The sequence below is a fragment of the Nelumbo lutea genome, chromosome 4 (genome assembly GCF_056320005.1).
Source record: "Nelumbo lutea isolate HS-2025 chromosome 4, American lotus-T2T, whole genome shotgun sequence".
Lineage (NCBI taxonomy): Eukaryota > Viridiplantae > Streptophyta > Magnoliopsida > Proteales > Nelumbonaceae > Nelumbo > Nelumbo lutea.
Window position 1 is genome coordinate 56,698,415 of NC_142687.1, and position 22,302 is coordinate 56,720,716.

The 22,302-nt window shown below is 40.1% G+C and overlaps 1 pseudogene across 1 annotated transcript; it reads left to right on the top strand.

Moving 5' to 3' along the window:
- Positions 1 to 1,413: 1,413 nt before the first annotated feature.
- LOC148860732 (putative (S)-N-methylcoclaurine 3'-hydroxylase isozyme 2) lies at positions 1,414 to 12,492 on the top strand (annotated as a pseudogene). Its single transcript, XR_016112356.1, has 2 exons — positions 1,414 to 2,438; positions 11,714 to 12,492. The product of XR_016112356.1 is annotated as a putative (S)-N-methylcoclaurine 3'-hydroxylase isozyme 2 (transcript).
- Positions 12,493 to 22,302: the final 9,810 nt, after the last annotated feature.

Sequence of the window (22,302 nt, forward strand, 5' to 3'; positions counted from 1 at the left end):
TATTCTTGAGTATTTTATAAATAACATTTTTATATTTGTAAATAATATATATACTTTTATTTAATCTAAATTAAAATAGTAATAAATAATTTATTCTATTATTAATATCTTTATTCGTATAAATTTCTTGAGATTAAAAACCACATTTTGATATAAATGTGGATTTAACAAATTATTTATTCTAGTAGTTTACAAAATATTAGTTCTGAATATTATTTTTTATTGAGTTGGACACAAATGTATGTTATTTGTCCGCATTACATATGGACTCTAGAATTGATAAAATAATATTCTATTTCACTTGTTGTCATAGTGCGAAATATGGTCTAATGGATTAAAAGTGTAGATAAGGCTTTAGCTCTGGGTGATTTGGGTTTGAATCACTTCAATCACAATTCTTGCAACTAAGGCTTAGTTTGGAAGGTGTACAAATGCAAATATGTAGAGTGCAAAACCTTATATTTTGTAATATTTTTGTATGTATTTGCATTGTATATATTTGCATTCGTACTCTTTCCAAACTAAGCCTAACACGTGAATAGAAAGACATTCTTCCGTATCATTCTGTATTGGTGCGTATTGATTGATACAACACAATACGGGCTGATACGAACGTGTATCGCTTTGATACGCACGACTTAGGAGATATGTCCTGTATCTAGGGATGGAAACTTTCCCCATTTCCCCAATTCCCGTAGGGATCCACCCCGAACACATACGTCTATATATTAATATTTTTAAAAATATGGTTGAATATGTTTGAATCTTTTCTAATAGGATTGTAAATTTTAATTATTTAATTTTTAATTTTTAAAATAAACTAAAAAACAAAAACAAAATGATTAGCATTATAAAAAATTATGAGGAATGGGGATCCTTGTCCCTTGTGGGGACGAGGATAGGGATAACCTTGTCCCCATTAGCGGGGATGAGGATGGGGATGAGGATGGGGATTTTCTTAAGGACGGGGAAGGGGAGAGGTTCCCCGTTCCTATCCCGCCCCGCCTTATTGCCATTCTTACCTGTATCCCCTCTGGCCGATACGAATACAATACACCCTATATATGATGTATCATATCGATATTTAAATCATTAATTCGGCTATGTGAAACTTGATTTCTAACCTTCCAACAACACCACCATGTGTTACAACTTACAGATGAATGGGGTGAAATATTCAGCTGTATCAAAAGTGAAAGAATCACGAAGACAATTATATAAAGTTATCCCAAACGGTGCCTTAGTAATTTTATTTTCACCGTCAACCCGGTTAGCAAGTCGCTGGAACCCAAAAGCTAAGGGTGTAAGCGATGTATCACGTGTTCACATTTGCGCCCCATACAATGCGCCAAAAACGCCCCACATGCATTGGGAACATTTCATGTGTCACTACCCCTAATTACGAATTCGGATCAGGCCGGTGACAATGTTACTGTACAGCAGTAAAGCTTTTATAAACCTGATGAGAGTACGTGAATTCATCTGTTGTTTCTGCTTTATCTTCACGCACTGAGCCGATACTACATTCCATTGAAGACATGGGCGAAGTTACAGTAACAGGAGGAGCTGAGTTCAATATCTCATTCCTTCTCTTCCTCCTCCTCCTGTTAATACCCTTGTTTGTTTTCTTTCTCGGACACATCAAATTGTCACTATGGAAAGCCTCAACTCTTCCACCAGGACCATATCCATGGCCCGTCATAGGCAACATTCTGGACATGGGAAAGAAGCCTCACATCTCACTAGCTCACTTTGCCAAAATCCATGGTCCGGTTATCTCACTACGACTCGGCACACAACTCCTCGTTGTCGGATCTTCTCCTGCTGCAGCTGCTGAAATTCTCAAGACCCATGATGCTCTACTCTCTGCTCGTCATGTACCACAAGTTCTCCCATGAAAGACCCAAAGCTTAACCATTTATCGCTTGCCTGGGCGTTTACATGTTGCAAACAATGGAAATTGCTACGTAGCTTATGCCGGGCAGAGTTGTTCTCGAGCAAAGCCATCGAATCACAAGTGAATTTGAGGGAGAAGAAGGTGAAAGAAATGCTCTGCTTCTTGGGTAGGAAGGAAGGGAAAATAGTGAAAATCGGAGTTGTGTTAGCTACTGTTTTCAATATATTGGGCAATCTGTTTTTATCCAAAGATTTAGTTAGTCTGGATGATGAAACATCAAATGAAGGCATTAAAGGGCTCATTTGGAGGCTTACGGAATTGGCCACTACCCCAAATTTAGCTGACTTTTATCCCATTTTAGATTGGTTAGATATTCAGGGTCACGACATTGGAGACCATCGGCAAATTACAAGATATATGGGAGGGTTTAATCGAGGAAAGAAGGGTAAGCAACGGTTATGGTGTCAGAAGACCACAAGATTTCTTAGATGTTTTGATCGGCCATGGTTTCCAGGACAACCAGATCAGTAATTTACTTCTGGTATTCTCTCTCTCTCTGTCTCCATAAATATGGCTATGCTTGATTCGACAGAAAAAGGTAGAAATAAAATCTGGATTTGTTCCTCTTTTCATAAATTGCGCTCTGTGAGGTGCAAACCCAATTTCAAAATAAGTGGATGAACAGAATTTTACAAAATTTCTATTCACTTCAGCTGCCGCAAATTTCATTTGGGCAAATTTTTTAAACCATTCTTATGATTTAGTTAATTGACCAATTTTATCCTTATTATTTACATATTATCTTAGAGGGTTTTCTAACAATTGTCTAAAAATTCATCCTTATCATTAATGCCCCTTAAAAATTGATGAAAATACTATTTTATTCATTATTTTTTTTTAAATTTTCAAAATGTTTACTTGGACAACATCAACTGGCAGAATCATCAGTACAGCTGCCAACCTTTAAGAAGTTCATCCTTCTCTGCACAATTCCAAAAGGAACATTATTACCAAATCTTCCATCTTGATGAATAGGTGGTCGGCTTACATAAATCTCCATTTTTCTTTGTTCAGTGCAAGAACATCTGCTAACACTTTTCTCAACGATCAAACTGATCAATAGGTTCCGTCTATGTTGCTAGATATAGGTGGTAGTATTCTTTTGGGAGAATGACTGTTCAGCCCAGGGTTAGAATTTATAGGCATAAAGTACAGATAGGGTAGGTGGCAGTTCAAAATTGATGTTAATTCACGGGCAGGTATACATGCATAGAATATAGTTTTTGGGCCTTTTGAATGTTTATAGGTTTATAGTGGAAATCAGAAATCTGCATCTGTATTCATTTTATTAATAGTAGTCCTATAGTCCCTCCTGCAGTTCCTCTCCCCATTATGAAACTGATTCAGTTTCAATCAGTGCAAGTTGGAACATTGGGAACATCTCAATACTTCTGTGCCTTATCTCATGGGGAGATATTCCCAATGTAAGGCTATAAAGATTATTAGGATGGGCCTTGCATTGATTGAATCCGGTTTCCTCCGCTACAATACCTCCATTGCCCACGTCTGGTCTCGGTCTCTCTCTCATGCATGATTGATTGATGGAACCAAACGTGGGTGTGGCTGATCTTGACAGACCCTCATTAGATTAGACGGTTTGGGCTGTTTGGCTAACTGAATCCATGATGCAACCATCCAAGTGACTGAAGAAGCTTAATAGTTTCTTGGAGCCGTGGATGAGTCTATACCCTCCTAAAACATGGCACATATACTAGATTTAAAGGACAATAACCCACCATTAAGGTCCCGTCTCAACGATTGACTACATTAATATAAGTGAGAGACTATTATAGCCATCCCATCTGATTTGAATTTTAAACGGTATTTGCATTGATCTTTTACCCAATAAATCATGGTTTTTAAAACCGGACCGGAAAAACTAGGAACCAGTTAGATGATTGGTTCCGTTTTCTTAAAAACCAGATTTTTTTCCAAAATCGTTAATTTTGATTAACAAACCGCTGAATCGGACGGTTAACCATTCGAACGGTTTTGACTACATTTTATTTTTATGAATTTTATTTTTTATCAGAATAGGCCGAATGCTTGATTCAAACGATTGGACCATTCGACCCAATAACCGGACCCCTGACCGATTCGATCACTAGGTCAGTTTTAAAAATCATGCAACAAACCTTCAAAGCCAACATTCCTCTTTAACATACTATCTACTCCCGCTGTCTAGATATACTCTTGCCTGGAGATTTTTCTCCTCCCTCCTCACCGCCCCTATACAACACCGAACCATCCCCACATAGTCGGAACTTCCACCGCCCATACAAAAATAGCTGGAATAGAATTAGAAATGAACACACCAACTATCAATTAATGTAAAAAAGAAAAAAGAACCATCACTTCCAAAGGTTGTAGCGACGACAGCAACTTCATTGACAGTCCCTGTGTATGAAGGAGATGAGGAGAGAGAGTGAGAGAGGAGAGATAACCAATGTATCCAAAGGGTATTTTTGTAAAAAGTATCAATCATGTGATATTATATGTAGGGATATTCTAAAAGAATATGTAAATAATAAGGGTAGAATTCGTCAATTAACTAAAACATAAGAGTAGTTTAAGATAAATTGTCATTTCTTTTAACTTCTGGTTCTATATATTAGTGGTTTGTCTATGAAAAGTATTGGGTAAGTCTCCTTGGTGAAACGTTTATTAACTTTTCTATCTTTTTTTTTCTTCATCCTTTCTTTTACAAAAACTTATTTTTTCCTTAATTCGGTTCACTAAAGTTCCATTTTCCGAACAGGAGAGTGCAAATAAGTTGAGTGTAAATTCTAGTTTACTTAGACTTGACTCTATAACATTTGTTTCTAAGATGAGTTATACCAAGGTTTTTAAAACCGGGCCAAATAGGGAATCGTTTGATACGGTCAAGTTATCTAACAAGAGGTAGAAGGATCTACAATAAGGAGAAGAGAGAGAGAGTTTGTTTGTAGAAAAGCCAATGCCAACTCCATTCATTCAGGCTATATTTATAGTCTTATTGTGCTATAAACTGGGAGTAGAAATAGGAACTACTGCCCCTTAATCTTAGGAGCTTATCAACAAAAAAAACAGAATGCACTTATCTAGGAAACATAATGCACTTATCTAGGAACAGAATTGAAGACTTATCTAATGCACTTATCTAGGAAACAAAATGCACTTATCTAGGAACATAATTGAAAACTTATCTATTCTAACAAAATTAAAACTGAATGGCTAAGGCTTATCCCAACTAAGAGCTAACATGACCAGGTCTTTTGCTGCTATCCACTTTGACTGGGTCTTCGGTTGCTGTGCGCCTAGTGCATGTATGCACATGCACGTATCATTTCCTCCCCCCTGAAGGATCCTTGTCCGCAAGGAAGTCGGGATAAGATTTTCTGAAGCACCATTCATTCTCCCAGGTTGCATCCTCAGCTGGCGCCCCAATCCATTTGACCAAGACCTTGAATTTTGGGCGGTATTTGCCCTTGTGAATAATACGACGATCTAGGATTGCTTTCGGTTAGGGTAGGATGGTCAAAGTATCCGAGATTGGAGGAAGCTGAGTGGAAGTAGGGGTGATGGGTCCCAAGTGCTTCCGCAGCAAACTGACATGAAACACATTGTGGATTTGAGAGCCAGGGGGCAAGGCTAAGCGGTAGGATACTGGACCAATCTTCTCAATGATTGGGTATGGCCCAAAATAACGTGGGGCGAGCTTCATGGAACGCCGAAACGCCATCGATGTCTGCCGGTAAAGCTGTAGCTTCACACACACGAAGTCACCTGCTACGAATGAGACTTCTCGTCGGTGCTGGTCCGCTTGACATTTCATCCAGTTCCAGGCTACCTGGAGGTTATGTTGTAGCTCACATAGGATGATGTCTCGGTCATGCAAGTATTCGTCAACTGCCCCTACTCGGGCAGTACCCGGTACATAGGTCAAGAGACTAGGGGGTGGGATCCCGTAGACTGCTTCGAAGGGTGTCATTTTGGTGGAAGAGTGAGTGGAGGTGTTGTAGCTGTATTCTGCCCAAGGAACCCACTCTAACCATTTTCGTGGCTGGTCACCTGCAAAGCACCGTAAATATTGCTCCAACGTCCGGTTAACAACTTCGGTTTGCCCGTCGGTTTGGGGGTGGTAACTTGAGCTCATACACAATTTCATCCCATGCATCTGAAAAAGTGTCTGCCAGAATGAACTGATGAATACCTTGTCACGGTCGCTAACAGTGGATGTTGGTACTCCATGTAGGTGGACAATGTTAGCAACAAATGCCTTCGCGACTGTGGTGAAAGTGAATGGGTGTTTTAAGGGAATGACGTGGACATATTTTGTCAACCGATCCACAATTACCATGATAACCGTGTACCCATTGGAGGGAGGCAATCCTTCAATAAAGTCCATGGAGATGTTTGTCCACATTTGAGTAGGAATTGGTAATGTCTGAAGCAATCTCGTTGGTTTCATGCAATCTGTTTTGAAGCATTGACATACGTCACATTACTGCAAAAACTCCTTCACCGTCCGACGCATGTGGGGCCAAAGGAAGTTGTGCTTGATGCGAGAGAGGGTCTTATGAAACCCAAAGTGTCCCCCTACAGAGGATGAGTGGAAGTCCGCCACCACCATTGAAATCAAGGTGGAGGCGGGGCTCAAATAAATCTTGTCCCCCTTGAACCATACCCCATCCCGTTGAAGCAACTTGTGGGAGGGTCGCCTTTTCATCAATTCCCCATAAAAGGTGTATTGTTTGACCTCTTCCTGTAGCGTCGGCCACTAGTCTGCGTGTGGTATAGAGATGGAAAGAAACTGAAATTCAGCCATACATGACAAGGAATCCGCACCTTGGTTCTCAATCCCTTTTTTATACTCGATCTCATAGTCATAGCTAGTATCTTTGGCAGCCACCGCGTTTGTGCCAGTGTGGTTATCCTCTGATCGAGTAAATATTTAAGACTTTTTTGGTCGTTGCAGACCGTGAATGGTTTCCCAAGCAGATATGGGCGCCATTTCTTAACGGCTTTGACAATAGCTAACATCTCCTTCTCATAGGTGGATAATGCCAAGGCTAAACCTTTCAATGCTTCACTGAAGTAGGCCACCGATCGGTCTTACTGGATGAGGATGACGCCAATCCCGGTTCCACTCGCATCGCATTCAATTACAAACTGTTGGGAGAAATCTGGTAGATGTAGGATTGGCGGTGAAGTGAGTGCCTTCTTCAACTGTTGAAAGGCCAGCTCTGCTGCCTCGTTCCATTGGAATCCCCCTTTGGTCAATAGTTGGGTTAAGGGAGCTGCAATGCTTCCGAAGTCGTGGATGAACTTCCGGTAATATCCTGTTAACCCAAGGAAGCCACGGACCCCCTTTGCTGATGTCGGTGTAGGCCATGCGAGAACAACTTGTATTTTGGCTAGATCAATGGACACGCCTTGTCTGAAATCACATGACCCAAGTACTCGACTTGCAAAACACCAAATTGACATTTTGACATTTTTGCAAATATATTGTTAGAGGATAATACAGTTAGAACAACTCTCAAATGAGATAGGTGGTCTTCCCATGATTTAGAATAAACCAGAATGTCGTCGAAGAAGACCAAAATAAATTTCCGGAGGTATGGGCGGAAGAGGTCGTTCATGAGGCTTTGAAAAGTTGCAGGTGCATTCGTCAAGCCGAACGACATCACTAAGAACTCGTAATGCCCTTCGTGTGTTCGGAAAGCCGTTTTAGGAACGTCTTCTTCTTGCACTCGAATCTGATGGTATCCCAGCCGTAGATTTAGTTTGGAGTAAAATTTGGTGCCGTAGAGCTCATCTAATAATTCATCAATCACGGGGATGGGATACTTGTTTTTAATAGTAATTTCGTTTAGTGCTCGGTAATCCATGCAAAACTGCCAAGCTCCATCAGCCTTCTTCACTAGCAAAACCGGTGATGAGAATGGGCTATTGCTTGGTCTTATCAGCCCTGTCTGCAAAAGCTCCTTCACCATCTTCTTTATTTTGGTCTTTTGGTAATATGGGTATCGATATGGCCTCACACTAACTGGTCCTTTGTCGGGAAGCAGTGCAATCCGGTGGTCATGTGGTCGTTTAGGAGGCAGGCTTGTGGGCGGCTCAAACACATGGGAAAATTCGGTGAGAAGGTGGTCCATCTCGGGTGGAAGAAAACCTGGTTGGCCGCTGTTATGTGAAGGAACTATTTGAAAAAAAAATCCTGTACCTTGTTGGTTAAGGCTTCGATGCTGGCTCGTCCCAATCCTTGGAAGGTGCAAGAGAGTCCCTCCTTTTTGAACATCAAGGTTAGTTGTTTGTAATCCATCTTGACGGGTCCAAGCATCTCTAGCCACTGTACTCCCAACACAAACCGGCATGCTGCGACGGGAAGAACATAATAGTCAGCGGTAACGGGGTGTCCTTGATTGGCGAGGGTGAGAGCTCGGCACTGCCCCATGCACTCAATCTTTTCACGATTGGCCACCATAACTTGAAATTTCTTGTCTCGGTTCACTGGCAACCCGAACTTGGAGACGATGGCTTGGTCAATGAAGTTGTGGGTGCTGCCGCCATCAATTAATATGGTCACGTTCTTGTTTTTCAGTTTCCCAAGAACACATATGGTTTGCGGGTGCTCAGCTCCTACAATAGCATGGAAGGAGATTTCAGGGATGGCTTCTTGGTTTTCTTCCTCTGATTCGACAGTCTCCACGTCCGCTGGTTTTGGATCCTCAATCATGAACAGTTGTGGGCGTGCACAACGGTGGCCAGGGGTGAACTTCTCATCACAGTAGTAACACAGCCCCTTCTTACGACGTTCTCGCGCCTCCTGGTTGGTGAGTCGTCGGAATGTTGCGAAGGAGCACTGGAAACCTGGTTCACGTGTGAGCCTAGTGGAGGCCCAAGTACATCGGCCATGGGGTTGGGTGACGCCTTCTGGGTTGTCATGGTTGATGGGGATCGAACCGGCTAGCTAGCTCTACGCTGTAAGTGATTTCGTTCCTCAATTAACCGGGCCACTCCAATCGCCTCTATCAAGGTTCGAGGCTGCTTGATCTTCACATCTAAATGAACGTCATCACGAAGCCCTGCACTGAAATAGCAAATGAGAAAACTCTCGGGCAGGCGGTCAACTCGTTGAGAGAGACTCTCGAAGGCTTCTTGATAAGCCATCATAGTGGTGGTTTGCTTCAGGCGGGTTAATGCCTCTGATGGGTCCTCGTAGTCGGTGGGGTCGAACTGTTGTAACACCGCTTTGGAGAGTTCTTCCCATGTGAGCGGTCCACGATGCTTGGTCAACCACCTGTGCCACTATAAGGCGAAGCCTTCCAAATGGAAGGAAGCTAGCTGCACCTGTTGGTCCGGAATAATATTTTGAAACTCAAAATACTGTTCCGCCTTATAAATCCAACCGCTTGGATCATCCCCATTAAATTTTGGGAATGACAGCTTGACGTGTTGATGAGGGTGGTCATGGGTGGAGCTTGAAGGGGAAGTATGGGGATGTGAGGATTCTTCATGGGCGAAGGGGTTGGTCTCGGGAGTGGTATTGGGAGTGGTTCGTGAGGCTCGAAGGGCTTGGAGTTCGGTTAACACTACTTGTATGACAGTGTTCACTTGGTCGATGCTCGACTCATGTTGCGCTAAGGTTTCATTGACCTCATTGCGGAACTCCGCGTTAGTCTTTCCACGGGTGTCCATGGTCGAATCGGCTCTGATACCAATGATACGCTCAAGTTATCTAACAAGAGGGAGAAGGATCTAGAATAAGGAGAAGAGAGAGACAGAGTTTGTTTGTAGAAAAGTCAATGCCAACTCCATTCATTCAGGCTATACTTATAGCCTTATTGTGCTACAAACTGGGAGTAGAAATAGGAACTACTGCCCCTTAATCTTAGGAGCTTATCAACAAAAAAATAGAATGCACTTATCTAGGAACAGAATTGAAGACTTATCTAATGCACTTATCTAGGAACATAATTGAAGACTTATCTATTCTAACAAAATTAAAACTGAATGGCTAAGGCTTATCCCAACTAAGAGCTAACATGACCGGGTCTTCTGATGCTATCCACTTTGACAGGGTCTTCGGCTGCTGTGCGCCTAGTGCATGTATGCACATGCACGCATCACCGTTCTGGGTCTAGTTCCTGGGTTGAATGGTTTGATCGTCTAGTCCGAAACGAACGACCCGCTCTAATAAAAAATAAAAAATTAAAATAAAAATAAGAAACAAAAAACAACCAAAAACATTGTCCGGTTCAATGGTTTGACCATCCAAATCAACAGTTTACTGACCAAATCAATGGGTTTTGGCAAAAAAAAATGACTTTCGATGAAATGGAACCGATCAGATGACTGATTCCCAGTTTTTCCAATCCGACCCGGTTTTAAAAACAGTGATTTATGGACAAAATTGTGCACACCAGCTACGGAACCAATCAAGCACACCAGTGTTTATGACTTTGTAGCCTATTCAAACTTTATGATGTTGTTCCTGGAGCCATGGAGGTATGAGGGGAGTTTAATCATGACTACACTTTAGTCATTATAGATGTGGATGATTAGACTTGAATCATGATTACACTTGAATCATGATTGCACATAATTTGTTTATGAGTGAGGTAGGAAGCTAAATGATGTGGATCCACTTTAATCATGATTACAAGCAAATAATGATGCAAAACTAAATCAGATGCACAAAATCTGTATCCTATTTAGTATTTTAGTGTGTAATGCATGTATTGGTGTTAAAAATGGTGTTTTAAAACTTAGCCCGGAGGCTAAACCACTTCTCCATATAGATCAACAGGTCAATAGTTTAACCATTTGGGTAAACCAATAACGTCATCCAGTGAAAATTCAAAAACATGAGGAAATCTAGACTAGAAACGGGAGTAAGGATATGAAAATCCAACAAAAGGTCTGTTGATGTCATTTTTAAACCAACAAAAGGTCTGGAGGCTAAACCACTTCTCTTATAGGAGCAAGCTTAGCACAACACTGTTCTAAAATATCTCGTATATAAGTAAATTATGTAGGTGTTTGGCATCGAAGCCGTTGCTTCAGATATGTTTTCTGGAAAAACAGTGCTGTATGGATGATGGCCTGTTGTACCATTTTCTCATAAAACGGTTCCTTTTCTTTTTATTTGATGGCATTGGTGCTGCCACATAGGTTGGGGAAACAGTACTGGTTTTGTTTGGTACCAATGTTGTATAACCATTTTCAGCATTGATTTACATTATTTAATATCCAAGAAAATGTCACATGGGTGCCACGTCATTGCATCATTGCAACAACAGATTGTTTTCTGAGAAAACATTGAATTCAGGGTTTCTTCAAACCACTTTTTTTTTTTTCTAATTTCCAAGGTATGGTATGCAACAACATTTTTTTTCTAGAAAAACAAAACCAAACAAGAGGCTACTTTCTAGAACACCACTTTTTCTGATGTAATGCCATTTTCTAGGGCAACCACATCGATGCCAAACACCACCTATATGCATCACACAAATAAGTAGTATATTGATTAGTTTCAAATTTAACATTTATAAGCCATTAATTGAAGAAATATGGTGTCGTGGTGGGGTAATTACTTTACAACTTTTGACCAAGGTTCAAATCTTCTTACTTGCAAGCCTTCGATCATTCCACACCCATGTCTTCTATCTGTAAAACCAAAAGCTGGTAACCTTATAATTCTACAGTGATGCATGTGGTCAAACATAAAATGGTAACTCATGATTTGTAATTGTTCTTTGCTGTTTTTAGGAATTATTTTTAGCTGGAACAGAAACAACTAGTACAACTGTTGAATGGGCAATGGTGGAGCTCCTGAAGAACCAAGAAGCTATGAAGAAACTTAATGAAGAACTTGCAAGAAAGATGAATGGAAATGACAACAGAGAGTTTGATCTTCCCCAACTCTCATATTTAAGTGCCTGTATTAAGGAGACTCTAAGACTACACCCTCCTACACCATTTCTCCTTCCTCACAAAGCCCTTGAGACATGCACTGTTATGAACTACACCATCCCTAAGGCCTCCCAAATTTTTGTGAATTTGTGGGCCATAGGACGAGACCCTGAAGTCTGGGATGATCCATTGACCTTCAAACCAGAGCGGTTCATGAATTCAGAATTGGATTTCAGGGGAAACGACTTTGAATTTACACCTTTTGGTACAGGAAGGAGAATTTGTCCTGGATTGTCCATGGGAAGCAAGCAGCTTCACTTGATTCTTGCTTCATTGTTCCACAGCTTCGAGTGGTATCTTTCTGATGATACGGACCCTATGCAGCTTGACACGAAAGAAAAGTTTGGTCTCACACTGCAGAAGGAACAACCCTTACTTCTTATCCCTAAATCCAAAGTTTGACAAATAGTTGGCTGTTCAATTTATGTGGCCTTCATGTTGGTTCCCTTTAACTAATTATAAGCTCCTAAGGAATATAATTATTCAGATCACTGATCTAAGGACACTTGCTAATGCACTTGTGTAAATAAAACCAAAAGGGTAATTGTATAAGTATTAATATTATGTGATAGCTAGTATGATACTTTTGTTTTAGTTTTTTACAACCAACACCTAAACCAAAGCAATTATTGACATTATATTGGCATTATATAGTATAGATATAGATGAACATCGAGTGTTTTTAAGACTGTTTGATTGCAATGTAAACAAATTTGTACTGATGCAGAATTTTCTATGACAGTGCAAATGATTTGAGTGTAAATAAAGTAAATTACGGCATGAAGTAGAATAAAGTAAAACCCAGAATAAAATTAGACGAGAATTTGGATTTTTTTTTAAATTTGTACTCCCATTCATTTGTACTAGTGCAAATAAAATTGCACTGCAACCAAACGCAGCCTAAATTGTAGTTGAAAGACAAATGAGGTGAATAGAATGATGATGACAAGCATTTCATATTTCTCCCTAGTATGGCTTATCCAACAAGATCATATCCCACACCATGCATGCATGCGGCAGAAATAGCAAATAGGTGAGTTTGTCTTTGCTGTTTTAAGAATGTTTTTCAAAATTGGACCGGATCGGATGGTCGGACCAGAATCGGGCCCGGTTCTATTTTTTTCTAAAACCGGATATTTGCAAAAAAAAATGTTGATTTGGTCAAACTGCTGACCTGGGCAGTTGAATCGTTCGAACCGTTTATTTATTTATTTTTAATTTTTTATATTTTTTTGTCAAAACAATTTGACTATTCGATTTGAATGGTCAGATCATTCAACCCAGAAACTGGACCCTTGACCGGTTCATTCTCCAGGTCAGTTTTAAAAATCTTGATTTTAAGTTTAAGACGCAAGCGTCCTTCAAAGCATTCAAGTGAAGGACACATAAAGCCCATTTTGACTTGAGAGCACTGAAACTTTGATTAAACTTCTTCGGCAAAGCTTGAGTGAAAAGCCTTATTTTTGGCTGAAATTAAAGACGTCAATTTTGATCCTTGGGTTTCCACCAGACATAGCTTAGCGCACAGGCTGTCCAGTTGGGGCTCACTTAAGCTGTATTTGGCATTCTTTATTTTAAGGACTTATCTCTTTTTTTAATTAAAAAGACAATATTTGTAGGGACATTTTAATTAACGGTAAAGAAAAGATAAATCTTTAAAATAAGAAATGACAAATGCAGCCTTAATAAAGCCATAATCTGCTACTCGAAAGCTCTTCCAAATCAGAAGGTGCAATTTAACAAGGCTTTCCTTTTTCTCCTTTCTTTTTATATAGCAATTCCACACTTTCGGCATTTACCAAAAAGGCCGGCAACCCACCATACATCACTTGGAGAAAACATATATATGCTGGTTGTAGCACTTTAATTTCTTGCATAAATCATCCAATATATAGTACAAGGGGCATGCCTGTCATAATGGTAGTATAGTACATGAAATAATAATTTCAATGAAAAATAATTACTCTTGATAATCTATATCAAACATTAATTCTCAAAGGTGAATTCCCAAAAATCGAATGACATGGAGAAAATGATACCAAATAACAAAAAATGGTACATTTTAGAAAATCAGGTGTGGAAAATCATCATCAATGCCAAACATCACCTTAATCGTTAGTGTGACTATGTTTTATTGGGTGACTCCAGGGAAGTGCTCAAGACAGATGTGGAATTCTCATATTACGACTTTCTGCTTCCGTTTTTATTAATAAACTATCATTGATCCGTTACTAATAAAAAGTTCAAATACTAGGGAATTTTTGGACAACATATCTAGATATCCTCATCGATAAGCTTACAATTGTCATTAAGGCTTGATTTGGAAGGAGTACAAATACAAATACAAATAAGTAGAGAACAAAACCTTATATTTTAGGGATGTTTGGACTGCACTCCTCAGAAATAATCTTTTTTTCAGCCCCTTCCTATTCTATTAGTAGCCCCCCCCCCCCTCTCTAAATCACATCCTGTCCGTGAATTTAACATCAATCCACAGGCAGGATTCAATCCACCCCTAGGTGGAGCTAGGATTTCCTAGGGGTGAACTGAGCCTACCATACATCACTTCGAGAAAACATATATATATATTGGTTGCAGCACTTTAATTTCTTGCAATCATCCAATAATACAAGGGGCATGCCTATTATAATGGTAGTGTAGTGCATGAAATAATAATTTTAGTGAAAAATAGCCACTCTTGATAATCAATACCAGACGTACATTAATTTTCAAAGGTGAATTCCCAAAAATCGGATAACATGGAGGAGATTATATCAAATAACCAAAACCTGGTCACCAACAAACAACTTCAAGCAGTCATCGACCATTTGGACCACCTCACCCGGTGTGTCCCCAGGCAGGAGGCAACCCTCAGGGTAGCCGCCCCGCCAGGGTGGCGGGCCATCAGGGGCAGTGCGAGTCTATGGACCTACTAGCCCTCGGCTCTGCCAACTCCCACCAACCCAAGCCCTCCTAATCTAGTAGCTGCTGACATTCCAGCCAACCGCCTCGGAACCCAAGACCTTCTAGCTGAAGGAGGGAAGAATCAGCTTAGTCTGGCGACAACCGCTAGGACTCCAAAAGGCACCACCACCGCCGAAGATGAGAGGCCTCCCGGGATGAAGGTGGACGACACGGCCACTACAGCCCCCACTCCAAGGCCGAGGGCTGATGCTGCATCTCTACCTCTCAGGTCTCCGACCTCCGCAACCTTCCTAACAACCGTCATGCCAGAAGGAACGAACATGGTCCTACATCCGAGTACTCGAGGATTTGGGATGACACCCACCAGGTCTACGAGGATAGGGAAGGAGCACAGGTCCCCCTTGACCCCCGATTCATGGAATTGCAAGCTCAACTTGGAGCTGTCAAGGACTAACTCCGTCATGTTAGAGAAAGCCAAGCCAAAGCCTCGGCCAGCCAAAGCCATCCCTCTGGAAGGATGAATGCTTTCACCTCGGACATCAAAGCTCCCACACTAGAGGTGTACGGCAGGACATCAGACCCCAACAACCACTTGGAATGTTTCAAGGCACTCATGCTCCTCTATGGGTACTTCGACATGCTGGCGTGTCGGACTTTCCAAGCAAACTTCAGGGAGCAGCTCAGCGATGTTTCTCCGGCCTCCCACCTCGCTCTATTAGTTCGTGGGAGTAGTTTGCCAACTTGTTCCTCACCCACTTCATTAGCAGCAGGCAATGCCAGAAGATCGTCATCTTATTGATGTCCATCAACCAAAAGTGGAAAGAGAGTCTGCGTTCTTACATCGACCGATTCAAGAAGGAAGAACTCAAGGTCCGAGACCTGGACCCAATGGTCTGCATGCACACCACCATCAACGGCTTCCTCCCCGGCTCAGCTCTAAAAAGCTCGATAGACAAGACCCTGCCTAATTCCAAGGTGGAGTTCCTCAAGAGGGATAATGCAAATAACATTTGTAAAGGGATAATGAAAAAATAGGAAAAATAGAAATTAAATAGTAGACAAAAACCCTATTTCAAATATTTTTCTTAAATTTTGTCTCCATTATGAAAATCCACACTGAACTTTGGCTTTTATTTTTTCATTTGGAGTTGGGTTAAAAAAGTACACATGAATGAAATTTAAAATCTTGCACATAGCATTGACACCAAGTCATTTTATGTGATGTCCATGCTTATTGTGTTCGTCAAGGCACATGATTATTGATCATAGAGGAAAAAATCTAAGGCATATCATGATTATAAAATAGTATGGAAATTTATTTTCCTTCCACCCTAGTATATACTAGTACACATTACTGTGGATCATGATCCCCATGTTGGATAGTATATATCTTGTAAATTGTCAACATTTGATTTCACTTAAATTTGTTTACATGACTTGAGGTGTAGCAGCTTAATATGGAGTAATACAACACCTTCCAATTTGATCCTCCTAGTGAGGAAACCAACAGGATCACTATTAAAAGTATCAAGGAGTGACTGTAATGCCAAGAGGAGAAACATAAACAATATCTAAATTATTACCTCACTAGGCTAACTTAATTCATTGGCTGGTGCAACCCCAGGATCCACAACTTTGAAGGACAAATCAACTTCAAAAATCTCTTTCAACTACATTACCACCTCACTAGGCTAACTTAATTCATTGGCTGGTGCAACCCCCGGATCCACAACTTTGAAGGACAAATCAGCTTCAAAAATCTCTTTCAACTACATTACCACCTCACTAGGCTAGCTTAATTCATTGGCTGGTGCAACCCCAAGATCCACAACTTTGAAGGACAAATCAGCTTCAAAAATCTCTTTCAACTACATTACCACCTCACTAGGCTAACTTTCATGGCCCCAATCTTAGTCAAGTCTCTCTTCAACCCACAAAATCTCAAAGCACTTCTCTACTACCAAACCAGTCACTTTGCCCAAACCATATGCTAACAAGATTGGCATGCAGTGTTTTTGCTCTGAAGAAACCAGAAAATTTAAGGTTAGAACTGAAATAATTTGAAGGAACCTAGGAATAGCTCCAATAATTGATAAATCTTTTATGATATGTTCTATGTTTTTTTTTTTTTATTTGGAACATCTAGGAGGGAGACAAATTCTAGTGGATATTGTTAGTTACAGAAAAATCTTTTGTGGAGTTGGGTGATATAGGACTAGATAGTTTCAATTTTATGGTTGCTTCTTATGGCAATCTAAACCAACGACTGTGAAGATTCTAAACTAACACGAGTCTCATATGTGTCCAGTTTAAAGTTATTACATAGAAACACACCACAATAACATGAATCAAATATGTATTTTATTCATTTACAATAAATGTCATAATGTACATCATGCTGATTGGGGCTAAGGGCATACACTATCTAACAGGAGACTGCGATGTATGTCTATGGAAATGTGGGAAATCACATATAGTGCATGGAGCCAACTGTTTTAGCTGCATAACCCCACCACCTTCTATGAATGATCATTTTAACTCATCTTATGAGCTTTCCCTTTGAACTCAGTCAGGCAACGTTCATTGTCATTTTTGGTTAAACCTTTCTGTCCAGTAAGTGCTAACACATCATATTCGTGAAGGCCAATGTACTGTGAGAGAGTCTTCCATTTTAGGATAAGCCCCTCCCACATCGGTCTATGACGCCCCTATCATCTTATGAAACAATCAGACAGACCCAACAACAAATTGATAGCCCAATTTTGTGGCACATCTCCTCATTACTAATGGACCCATCTTCATGCTAAAGATCAAAGGCCTTTAGAGAGTTCATCATATGAATCTCCCTACCACATGCACTTATATTTTGTTGGGGGTTACAAATTGTTACGCCCTTGTTCTGATTTAGGTCAAACCAAAGTGGCTTCCACTGACTTTCTCAAAGTCAAATTCAAATGGTTCCTCTTGGAGAGGAAGCTAATGTGGGGCCCATCAAGAAGGGAGATCATCCAATGATCTTATGAGCACCATGGCAATGATGTACATTCAGCCACGGTGTGCGAAAGAGTCACTATCGAATTAACATGGGCCAAGTGCTTACGGCCCATGTACGTAGCACATCATACATCTATACACCACATGCATGAAACAAATTGATCCAATCAATTAAAACATCTGTAGAACCCTAAATTAATTAGGTTAAATCAGTACCAACCCATTAAAGCCCATAACATTATCATATAACATTATCTAGGAATACGGGCTGAATTGCAAAAGGCAATTCAGATCAAATCCTATAAATTTTGACTAAAATATATATATATATATATATATATATATATATATATATATATATATATATATTTACAGACCAAAATAATAGAATAGAAAATTGTTGGGTGCGTAAATCTTGGCACCATTAAAGATTTCGATCTCCATCACACATACAGCATGTTAGGCAGTTTTTGTATGCCCTTAGCTTCAATCAGAATGATGTACATTATGAGTTTATTGTAAATGAATAAAAGTACATATTTGATTCATGTTCCTTTGGTATGTCTCTGTGTAATACCCTTAAACTGGACACTTAATGAGACTCGTGCTAGTTTAGATTGTTCACAGCCAGTGGGTCGGTCTGGGGAGACCTATCCTGATAAGGCTGACACTGATGTGCCACCAAGTCAGTTGGGGTGGCCTGTCTTAGCCGCCAGGGTGAGACCCAAGGCACATGTAGTGTAGGATTAATTGAATCTCTGAACCGGACTAGATTCCTAGTATTGCCCTGGACCTTAGAGATTAATGAGCAAAACTGAAAAGTTACACCCGACCCCTAGACTCCATTATGATACTGCACTAGGTGTCAGATTGGGCTATCTTTGATGTACCAATCAGTGAGATCCTTAGCAGGGGTCAAAACCTGGGTATGTTGGGACAGTTTGAGAATTCATCTGAGTGGGTGATCATAGTGATAGGATCAGCCCCTTTGTCAAACAAAGGTAATGATCGGGAATGCACTCTCTCTGATGGAAACCACGACTACCGGTAGCTAATTTCAATCGTTGAGATTTGTTTTGCGAAACATATTTTATACGAGATATAAAAGTATATAAATATTATGGTTTCTGAAATATTTGCAAATGTTTTAATTCCCGAGATCCATATAAGCAGAGAATGCAACATTGTTCCTTGTAGCCTAGGGAGAGGTCCTCTCTCATCGGGCAGTATTTTGATCATTATGGGTTGAGAGGTTAAGTGTAAGACCATTGAGAATAATACCTGATGGGCTAATTTTGCATCTGCCCACAGTCCATGGGTGTTACAAGGTGGCTTGGCCTAGGGTAAGTGTTGGGCCCATAGAGCCCATGTGATGGGTTTTAGGGGGTGCACTGCCCATAACAGTGTATTTGGCTAGGCCTTGTAACAAAGGTTGGGTTGAACCCATGTGGCTGATGTGTAGATCAATGCTTGGGTCCCACGCCATACAAGGAAGCCCAACTGGGCAGTAGTTAGGAAGGCTAAGTGAGCACATAACCTTAAATGGGCCTGAAGCCCATTTCAAACTGGGCTAATTTAATTAGTTAAATATGGGGCAAATTCTGGAATAGATTAGTAGATAGGATAGGGTCTTAACCCTATCCACTCAGAGAGTCCAAATCTGAATGTGATTCAGATCTGAAAACCTCCTAATAAGATTAGGAGAAGGCTGATCTAATCTGTTGATAAGATAAGGGTTTATCCTTATCACCTAAAGGGATGTCTGATCCAAATATGATTTGGATAAGCAACTCCTAATGGGATTGGGAGCTGATCCTTTAATGTTACAAAAGAAGGAAGAATTAAGCAACCCCACGGAATTCTTTCTTGCCACCTCCTTCCTGTTGCCGCCTACCCTGCCAGTTCGATCTCCAGTTCACTGGGAGAAATCAAGATTCGATCTTGACATCAGTTTGTTGTGAAGGGATTGATAAGAAGCTGCGCTCAGGTGCCATCCTGCTATTTCTTGCGAAGGACTAGGTTCTTGGAGAGAACATTACTGATTCTGCTCCATCCTACACTGTGCCATCTTCAGTGGGAGCAGTCTTTGGATCCTTTATTGGACGTGAACACCTTCATTGGGAGATATTATTTCTCTGTATCAGGTATAATCCTCTCCTATTGCTTTTGTTCAGATCTGATTCAGTTTATGATTCCAGATTGATCCTTAAAAATATGATTTTCTAAATAGGGAATGTGATTCCTAATTAAAGGGAGAGATTTTTTTTTTTAAATTCGCCCACCTTATTTCGCAAGATTTGGGCGTCCATACGATGGATCTCTTATCCCTTTAGTGGTATTAAAGCACAGGTTCAAATCTTGAACCAATTTATTTCAGATCTGAACCTACGCAAATGGGTAGAAGGCATTCTACCCGATTTTCGCAGATAAGGGTTTTGGGAAATTGTTCCCAAAATTATCGGCAAATAATCTGAAATTATTTTTTTATATAAATCTGATTATTATTTAGAATTTTTCTTTATGATTTTCTTGATTTATGAGTTGTTCATACAAAAGGAGATCGAAATCTTGATTTGCATAGGGAACCTACGATTTTGCAGTTTCATGTTTATTCTATTACATTTGGTCTGTAAAATAATTTTTTTTTTTATTTTTTAGACTGAATGGATAGGCATTCGATCTGATGTAATTATTAATAGAAATTAGGTTTTCTATTTATTTTATTATTTTGGATCGAAAATGGCGGCACAGAGAAGGAGATTTCGTAGATGGGAGAATCGTTATTTGCGATTTGCAGTTTGTAAAACTACAACCTGTGATCTAACCTCTGCTTTGCAGGATGGATTGTGCGAACAACCCTATTTGACTGATTCTTGTTTTTCTTTTATCAGTATTTAATTTTAGATTATTTTCTTGAATTAAAGATTTAATTAAAGATCAAACCCTAGACCCATTCGAACCAAGATTGGTTCAAATTGTTTGGACTGAATCTAGGGTTCAATCAAGGCTGAATGTCAGCCCTAATTTTTTTCCCAAAATAGGCCTGAGGATTGATAATTAATTGAATGCTTAATTCGGCCCAACCTGTAAAGGCCCAATTTTAAATTGTTAAAACTGCTAAAAGCCCACTTCGCAGATAAAGGTATTTGGGCCGAACTAATCAACCCTAATTCAGCCCATATACCTAGATAATATTAATGGTTAATATTATGGATTAAAAATGGGCTTCAAATGGGCTTTACAAATATTTAATTGATTTGATCAATTTATCCTTGCATATGATGTATGGATGTGTGATGTGCTACGTACATGGGCCATAAGTACTTGGCCTATGTTGAATCGGCAGTGGCTCTTGCGCACATCATTACCATAGTGTCCCTTTTGGTCATTGGATGACCTCTCTTAGTGGTGGGCCCCACACCTCATGCAGAAGTTACGTGCGGAACCCTAGCTGATTTGGGCCCACCAAAATCTGACTTTATGAAAGTCAATGGGAGCCACTTTGGTTTGACCTAGATCAAACTAGGGCATAATTATTGTTCCCTCCAGCTAATATGAGTGCATGTGATAGGGAGATTCATATGATGAACTCTATAAAGGCCTTCCATCATTAGCATGAGGATGGGTCATTCAGTAATGAGGAAATGCACCAGAAAATGGGCTATCCATTTGCTATTGGGCTTGTCTGAGTGTTTCATAAGATGATAGGGGCGTCATAGACCGATGTGGGAGGGGCTTCACCAGAAAATGGGAACTCTCTCATGGTACCTTGGCATTCACGAATATGTTGGGTAAGCACTCACTAGGAAGAGCTAAAAGATTGTTTCTTCAACCAATAAACAATATCAAGATCAAATCTTGATCACTCCAAGATGTGGGGATCGAACAAGGTAGGGCGACAAGAGCAAAAGGAGAGAACTGGAAGTAGATTGCAGATGAATTGTGTAACATTTTAATAGTTCACCCTCCTCTTTATATATAATCTTTAAAGAGTTAACTCACTAATCTAATTAGGAGTTTTTTTATCTAAATCTTTATTTGGATCTGAACTCATTAAGTGATAAGAATAATCCCTTATCTTATCTGTAGATCAAGATCAGCTACTCCTAATCTAATTAGAAGTTTCCTGATCTAAATCTCTATTTGGATCTGGACTCTTTTTGTTGATAAGAGTTAATCTCCTATCCTATTATGCTGATCCATACCCAGATTCGCCCCCTTTTACTTAATCATATTAAGCCCAGTTCGAATTGGGCTTTAGGCCCATTAAGCATTCAGGCTCATTTCCCTTTAAGTGCTGACCAGTTTGGTTCTCTTTGTATGGCTTGTATGGCATGGGACCCTATCATTGATCTCCACATCAGCCACATGGATTCAGCCTAGCCTCTATTACAAGGCTTGGCTGAATTCACTACTGAATACAGTAAACCCCTGAGTCCATCAGTATGGGCTCTTAATGGGCCCAA